This window comes from Nicotiana sylvestris, chromosome 2 (assembly GCF_000393655.2).
Source record: "Nicotiana sylvestris chromosome 2, ASM39365v2, whole genome shotgun sequence".
NCBI classification, from domain to species: Eukaryota; Viridiplantae; Streptophyta; class Magnoliopsida; order Solanales; family Solanaceae; genus Nicotiana; species Nicotiana sylvestris.
In genome coordinates this window covers 157,328,265-157,336,406 of record NC_091058.1, presented here as the reverse complement: position 1 = coordinate 157,336,406, position 8,142 = coordinate 157,328,265, and positions in this window count along the sequence as shown.

Sequence of the window (8,142 nt, the reverse complement as noted above, 5' to 3'; positions counted from 1 at the left end):
TTGATGGAGCCGCCAACATGAAAGGAGTAGGAATAGGAGCTGTAATCATTTCTGAAACAGGGCATCACTATCCTGTTACGGCTCAATTGCGATTTTATTGCACCAATAATATGGCTGAATATGAAGCTTGCATTTTGGGGTTAAGGCTAGCTGCAGACATGGGTATCCGAGAAATCTTAGTCATGGGAGATTCGGATCTTTTGATACATCAAATTCAAGGAGAATGGGAAACCCGAGATTTGAAGCTCATACCATACCGACAATGTCTACATGATCTTTGTCAGCGGTTTCAATCAGTGGAATTCCAACATATTCCAAGAATCCATAATGAAGTTGCTGATGCATTGGCTACTCTAGCATCAATGTTGCACCATCCAGACAAAGTTTATGTGGATCCAATACATATTCAAATCCACAATCAGCACGCTTATTGCAATATGGTTGAAGAAGAATTTGATGGAGAACCATGGTTCCACGACATCAAGGAATATATCAGGATGAGCATATATCCCGCACAAGCCACAGGAGATCAAAAGAGGACCATCAGGCGATTAGCAAATGGATTCTTCTTAAGCGGAGGAGTTTTGTATAAAAGAACACCAGATCTTGGATTATTAAGATGCATAGATGCCAGACAAGCTACAACTGTCATGGCTGAAATACATTCAGGAGTTTGCGGACCCCACATGAGTGGATATGTGTTGGCAAAGAAGATCCTACGGGCTGGTTACTATTGGCTTACCATGGAGAGAGATTGTATCAGTTTTGTACGCAAATGTCATCAATGCCAAATACACGGAGATTTGATTCATTCTCCACCATCCGAGTTGCACACAATGTCGGCACCATGGCCTTTCGTTGCTTGGGGCATGGATGTGATCGGACCAATTGAACCGGCAGCATCCAATGGACACAGATTCATTCTGGTAGCTATTGATTATTTTACCAAATGGGTTGAGGCCAAGACATTCAAATCAGTGACCAAGAAAGCTGTGGTCGATTTTGTCCACTCAAATATCATATGTCGATTCGGAATCCCGAAGGTGATCATCACGGATAACGGTGCTAATCTTAACAGCAACTTAATGAAAGAAGTATGTCAACAGTTTAAGATTACACATCGTAACTCTACCCCATATCGGCCCAAGGCGAATGGAGCAGTAGAAGCAGCCAACAAAAACATAAAGAAGATACTGCGGAAAATGGTAGAAGGTTCAAAACAATGGCATGAAAAATTACCCTTTGCATTATTGGGATACCGCACTACTGTTCGCACTTCAGTAGGAGCAACTCCTTATTTGTTGGTATACGGCACCGAAGCAGTAATTCCTGCAGAAATTGAGATTCCTTCCCTTCGGATCATTGCCGAAGCAAAGATTGATGATGATGAATGGGTCAAAACCCGTCTAGAACAGTTAAATTTGATTGATGAAAAACGATTGACCGCAGTATGCCATGGTCAATTATATCAAAGAAGAATAGAAAGAGCATACAACAAAAAGGTGCGTCCCCGGAAGTTCGAAGTAGGTCAGCATGTGCTGAAACGCATTCTTCCACATCAGGTTGAAGCAAAAGGCAAATTTGCTCCGAATTGGCAAGGACCATTCATTGTGACCAGAGTATTATCGAATGGTGCACTATGTTTAACAGATATTGAAGGCAAATGCATAGATATGGCGATCAATTCTGACGCGGTAAAGAGATATTATGCATAACTTTTGAATGTTTGTATTTAGCACTATTTCAAAGATTGAAATGACAAAGGCAATTTATTCTGCTGTCCAAACACTATACCATTTGCTTCCCCTTTGAGCCATACTTGTTTCTTTCCTAACCTCTCTTGGAATCAATAAAATAAAAAAAAAAAAAAATCTTCACTATTATGTAGTGAACTACGTTTGACCTAATTCCTCAAAGAAGGATACGTAGGCGCCTCACGGCTCGGTCATAGGGTGCACAACATGCACAATGTGCACGGAAAAGAAATATCAAGAGACCCCAATCAAGAGACTGGGGCAGGAATTGTATTGGAAATAAGAAAAGATTCCAAGAGTTGTAATTTTAAACCCATACCACAGCTATTTAGCTTTTAATACCTTTTCCATTCCTAACCTTATACCAAAAAGACCTTTCGATCAATCTTAGAAAAATGCTGATGCAAGCAAATGAAGTGGTACAAACAAGGAAAGAAAGTAAAAATGAGAGAGTCTTATAGGTGAAAACCCACACGGGCACCATAAGGCAACGGAAGTTGAGAGAAAAGTAAAATGAGAGAGTCTTATTGGTGAAAACCTTCGCAGGCACCATAAGGCGAAAGGGAAGTGGAGAAGTGAAAAATGAGGAAAATTGATCAATGAAAACTCCTTGAGACAATTGAAAGGAGATTGATTAAAAGACTGGGTTGATTAATCCGAAATGCATACCCTGATCATTGGTGCCAGTAATTCCAATCAGATAAGTCTTTTATTCCTTTTCCAACAGTCATCCAAAAATTGGATTTTTCTTTTCATTCTATAATTGTCGAAATCAGCGTATTTCGCTACTAATAATCTTACTTTCTCCAAGCTTTGAGATAAATTTTATTCTAAACAAATAAGAAAGAATGTCAAGGTATACTACCAAGATTCAAGGTTACAAAATACAGCCACGAAAGGTGGGAGATAAAAGTACGGGTGTAAGAAAGATGAAATCAAAAGAGGATCAGCAAAGTCAAAAGAAGCACATGATTACAGTTGAAAGATTTTGAAGGAAAACACACAGAGGGAAATCCTATAGTCAAGGATCAATTACAAAGACAAAACAGTCTTTTCAATCATTCCAAGGCAATAAAGAAAGACGAAGAGAAACATCACCATCGGCAAGAATACCACAACCAGCCACCCTGCTTTAAACTAACGAAGTTTTCTTTGATTTAAAACAGGGGCAAATACAATATTTGTGTCTGGAAATACCTGGTAAAGAATGAAGAAGTCAGGCGTCCACCTGGAGAATGAGGATGAGAATTGAAGAAATCAGGCGTCCACCTGGAGAATGAGGATGAGAATTAAAGAAATCAGGCGTCCACCTGGAGAATGAGGATGAAAATTAAAAGAAGTCAGGCGTCCACCTGGAGAATGAGGATGAGAAAAGAAGAAGTCAGGCGTCCACCTGGAGAATAAGGACAAAGGATTGAAGAAATCAGGCGTCCACCTGGAGAATGAGGATAAAGAAAAAGAAGAAATCAGGCGTCCACCTGGAGAATGAGGATAAAGAAAAAGAAGAAATCAGGCGTCCACCTGGAGAATGAGGATGAAAATTAAAAGAAGTCAGGCGTCCACCTGGAGAATGAGGATGAGAAAAGAAGAAGTCAGGCGTCCACCTGGAGAATAAGGACAAAGGATTGAAGAAATCAGGCGTCCACCTGGAGAATGAGGATAAAGAAAAAGAAGAAGTCAGGCGTCCACCTGGAGAATAAGGACAAAGGATTGAAGAAATCAGGCGTCCACCTGGAGAATGAGGATAAAGAAAAAGAAGAAGTCAGGCATCCACCTGGAGAATGAGGACAAAGAATTGAAGAAGTCAGGCGTCCACCTGGAGAATGAGGATGAGAATTAAAGAAGTCAGGCGTCCACCTGGAGAATGAGGGCAAAGAATTAAAGCAGTCAAGACACCCACCTGAAGAACGAGGGAATACAATTGAAGTGTTGAAATCAAAAGCCCGCTCATATGATAAAGGAGCACACCTAGAATCAATAAAGCAGAGAAGTCCAACAGAATCCCCAACAAGAAACAACAAGAGTTCCAAAAGGAATACGGAATAAGCCAAATGCCCAAGAGTCACCAAGATATCAAGACAACAAGAAACGCAAGGGCATGATCTAGATAAGATTTTTATAATTCATGTACCATAGTCTAATTTAGCTTTTTGTATTTCCTTTAAAGTAAGGTGTAATAAGGAGGTCAGCAAGCAGTAAAAACAGCACAAAGCAGCAGTAACATCACAGTCCCATGGTAGTCCCAGCTACCAAAAATTCCCGAACTACATTGACCTGATTCCTTTATAGCCAAGGATATGTAGGAAACCTTTGAAGCAGAGGTTCGGTCAAATCTTTCTAAAAATGCTTCCCACGGAGTATTCGAACGGGCAAAAATCGCTCGTGTCCGCTCACTTTATCTTTGTACGAAAACTCTTCAAGTTTCCGCACAAAGAGGGGCAGCTGTGAGCACGTAATTTTTGCCTTACGAAAAACTACTCCAAAATAAATCAAAAAATAAAATAAATTTCTTTTACTGTGTAATTTTTGAATTTGGCGTGGTGTTAAATGTTTGTGTTATGTCCGTAAATGTTTATTTTTGTCAAAATAAATCAAAAAATAAAGTAAAATGCATATTGCATGCATATAGGATTTAATTGTGCATTTAAGAGATAATTTAAATAAAATCGCAAAAAAAATACGCATTGGTTCTATTTTAAATGTTTTACTGTGTGATTGATGTTTTTGTCTATGTGTTAAATAATGGTTATAGAGTAATTAATATATTTTTGTGAAGTTAAAATTGTTTTATAATTTTTTTTTTAATTAGAAAATGAATTAATTGAAAAAAAAACAAAAAAAAACATACTAGTAAAAGATTGGACCTGGATTAAAATCCAGGACCAAATCAATTAATTCCCTTCACAAGCCTAATCCCAACAGCCCCTGTCCGGTCCAATTCAAAGCCAGAACCAAACGACGTCGTTTGGTCATCTCTCATCAAGGGCCGTTGGATTAAATCCAACCAACGGCCAAGATCTCATCACCCGAACCCAAGACCCTTACCCGATCCATTGACCCGGTTCAACCCGTCCCCCAACTTAAACCAAACGACATCGTTTGGTTAAGTGAATAGATCCTAGCCCTCCATTCTAATTGATCCAACGGACGATACTAATCCACCCTACCCCTATATAAATCCCAAACCTTACCCAGCCCCTAACTGAACACCCCCCCCCTCTCCACTCTTGTTCATCATCGTTCCAAACAGACCCCTAACCCTAGCCGCCCCTATTCCCCTTCGCCTGAAACCCGGCGGCATCAACGTCGCCGGTCACCAAATTAACACCCTAGGACCTCCTGAACCTCCCTTACACAAATCCAACCTTAGTTTCCTTCGAATCAGGCCACAACTCTTCGAATCTTAAATCGAAGGTTGGCCTGAAAACTTGATCTAAACCAATCAGCCCCAAATTAACACCATGGCTTCCCCTAGTCATCCTGAGTATGGATCTGTTGGTTGTTAGGTTCGAATCCGTTCGGAACTTCTCGAATCTTCTTTTGAAGATTCGGACCAAACAAAAATTTACCCAGATCTGTTTCAAACTCACACCAGTTACCCTCCTGGCCTCCCTCGTGCCTAGAATATCTTTGGTTCTTCTCGAATCTGACCAGAAATGGTTAAATCCCAAATCGAGTTTTTAAGAACCCTAAAAAATACCAAACTTCCGGTTTAATCGACCTTAGTCGAAGTATTTTCAGTGGAAAATACTTCGACTAAGGTCAGTTTGATTTCAAACAAAAAGGTCCAAATCCAAGTTGAGTTCGAGTGAAGATTCAGAGGTATTTTTTCTATTTCTTTTGTGTATTCTACGTGTATTGTTGTCTGTTTTAATAGCTTTTTAATTTTTCATATTCATTTTTGATCAATTCTGTCCTTTCTGTCTCCTACCTATTTACTTGATCCGAATGTGAATAGTTTCTATTGTTTGTGATTGTTTGCAATGTGTGTAATCGACTCGATTAAGTTCGTCGATTAGTTATATTACGAATTTTTCATTTCTGAAAATGTTGACTGAAACAGTCTGATTCTATTGTTTGGACTAATTATTGACAAATGTTGTAAATAGTCAATTGATTAGTATTCGTCAATTAAATCATGTTTGTTTATGAATTAGTGAATTCAAATGTATGCTGTATTGTTGTTTTCTAAACGGGACATTGTCAGTATATTGACAATGCTCCTGTATTTGTTTGCTTTTAATTCAGTTTTGAATTCCAGTTGAAAGAATCCTGCATGTTCTGTATAATGTTAAGTTTGTTTTATTCAGTTGATAATTCCCTGTTTTAATTCAGTTTTTGTCAGTCAGCTATTAGAGATGTAATACTGTTTCAAAATCATAGGATTGGTTATAGCTGTAAATCAGGAGATAACTAAGTTTGTACAGATTTTAGAAACTGTTTTGCTATAGGTTCTGATTTTTCAGTAATAACATTAGGATTTCAGGGGCATTTCTGGGAATGAGCAGTAAAAAACAGGGTGTTAGTACTAGTATATTATAATGTAATGTTAGTTGCTATTAGTTAATAATACTAATGGGGAACAAGGGATAATGGGCTGCTGAAAATCAGGGAAAAGGTTTTACATAATGGGATTTTCTGTTTTTAAAAAGAAGAAGGGGGTCCAAGAAGCACTTAAATTGCCTAGGACCAGCCCTGTATAAATACAGGAGCTGGACAGACAGTTAAAGGACAGAATTTTTGAGTGAGAAACACAGAATTTAGGAGAGTCTTTGAGGAATTTTCAGAAAAACTGGGAGAAAGTTTAAGAGTTCCCTTTGAAGAAATTTTAGGAAAATTGAGAGGGAGTTTCAGACAGAAGGAGAGTTTTAATCATTTTTCAGAGGGAGGGAAATCAGTTTTCAGAAGAAGGTTAGTTTGAGAGAATTTAGGAGAGGAAGAAGAAACAGAAAAGGAACAAAAAGAACAGTCATACACACACACAGATATACAGCAGCAGAAAACACAAAAAAAAAATGGAAATTTGAAACTGAAAAGATATTGAAATCTGAAATATTGTTTCTTTTGTTGAATCTGTTCAACCTTACTTGGTTCCACTGTTCAGTTAAAATCCGAAGTGTTTCTTAAAAGTACTTTACTGTGCATCTGGGCTCTTCGAATCCTATTCTTGTTCAGATTTTACTGTGTTATCAGTATATTCTACTGAATTTGTTACTGCTGCAACTGCTGAAACTTATTTCTTCTACCTCCATTTTCAGGTATATGTCTTTTAAATTTTAAGTTGGAAAGAGATTCAACATGACTTGTCGATAAAGCTTGAACTGAAAGTCTATTTTTATTTGTCCAAGTTCATCAAGTTAAATTTCATTTTTGTTTCCTGTTAGTTAATTAGTAGTAAATTCAATTTGATAGTTATGGGCTATTTGTCTTACTTTAAAAGTTTGTATAAAGGTTTGTAATAATATTAGTTCATTATCTCATTAGTTTAATAAATTGTCAAGACAGGGAGTAAGGCATAAAAATGGACCATTGATTGCATCCCTTAATACTATTAACTAAATGCAAAGATAAAGAAGTTACATTAGTAGAATATCTTGTAATGAGTATGATTTTGTTTAGATTGGTATAAGTTATTATATGGTATGATGACATGTATAATCATATGAGTAAAGTAAGTTGGTATAGCTCGTCATGATGACAGAACGTTATGAATGCTTACGCCAAATAATCGGGTTGCATATAATGTAACTTTGTTAAATTAACTTGCATAATAATTCCCTTTTTACAAATTCGATGCTTATCTACTTTCATAAAACAAAGTGACCAAGTAATTAGGTCTATTAGATTAAAAGCAAGTGTATGAGAATGAAAAGAGATGTACAAGCATAGATTGCCACATTTTACATCATTGATAATTAAAAATAGAATTTGCATTAAGTAAACAATGAAAATTCTCGGAAAATATTTCCTTCCCTTTATGAATCATTTATTTTCAGTTTCATATGCCATTTATTCTTTGGCATGTATATATATATATGTCATATATTTTTGAAGGATAGTATTAATCATATTTTTATTATGTCCTTTGAATTTGAACAGTTGGAATAAATTATTTATATTCGGAAAATATAATCAACGGTCAACATTTAATATTGTAAATTCTTTGAAACCTTAAATGGGAATTTATCATGAGTTTCATATAAAAATGTATGAATAATTTGTGGAAAAATCCTTAATATTTTTGCGCAATTAGGGATACGTTCGCGTACCTTGATTATATTTTAGAAGCAAAAATTCGGATTATGCGTACGCGCAATTTCGAACAAATATTTAGTAAAAGGATTTATCCAAAGACGTTAAATCAATTTCATAAAAAACCCGAGATGTA